The sequence below is a fragment of the Pteropus vampyrus genome, unplaced genomic scaffold (assembly GCF_000151845.1).
Source record: "Pteropus vampyrus isolate Shadow unplaced genomic scaffold, Pvam_2.0 Scaffold209, whole genome shotgun sequence".
In the NCBI taxonomy this organism is placed as follows: Eukaryota; Metazoa; Chordata; class Mammalia; order Chiroptera; family Pteropodidae; genus Pteropus; species Pteropus vampyrus.
The window spans coordinates 1,424,738-1,425,547 of record NW_011888990.1 but is presented as its reverse complement, the minus strand read 5'-3'; positions in this window follow the sequence as shown (position 1 = coordinate 1,425,547).

Genomic DNA, 810 nt, shown 5'->3' with positions numbered 1-810 from the left:
TGACCAGAGAAGGAAACTTTTTTGTATCTTTTAGACAAAGAAACAATAAATTCCTGAAGAGCTCACAAGACAAAGGGCTTCGGGTAGGAGACAGTAAGTGGTTTAGGGAGATGAGAGTTAGTTTAACAAGGTTCACAGAGTCTTCTGGCGCCTTCTCTGAGCTGATAAGAGTCTGTCTCCAGTAAAAGAATTTATTTCGTGCCTTTAGGCAGAAAAGGAAGATCTCTCTCTCGCTTTCATTTTTTTTTGTTTTTCCTGCTCTTAATCCTTAATTTCCTTCAGCTCGAAATAATGTTTATGACAATGAGTCATATTTTGGGGTCCTTCAGCAGATAGGAGTCTTGGAGGGATTTGGAAGGGCCATTTGGTAGAAACATCCAGGAGAAATAAATATGGAATCTTAGATTTTTAGGGCTAGGAGGGACCTTAAAGAGAATGCAGTCCACATCACATATTTGAAAATTTCCAGAAAGGCGTAGAATTGTTTAAAAACAATCGCTAGCTTTGTGAACCCTTAAGTCTTTATGCTTCCTTCCTATGTTTGAAGCAGTAAATTATCAATTCTTAACTTTCAAACCAATAATGTTTAAAAATGTCATAAAATTATTGTACATATCATATAAAACTAACATTATATATGTAAATTATTTATTTTTCTTTAAAACGGTAATTCATTCTTTCCCAAGATAATCTTCTGGTATATTTTTTTCTTTTCTCTTTCCTCGTTGCAGTGAGAAAACAGATACCATCTCTTTTTCCTATTCTCTTGGTTCAAATCTCAAAGGATACTGAACTGGGAACTTGCGGAGC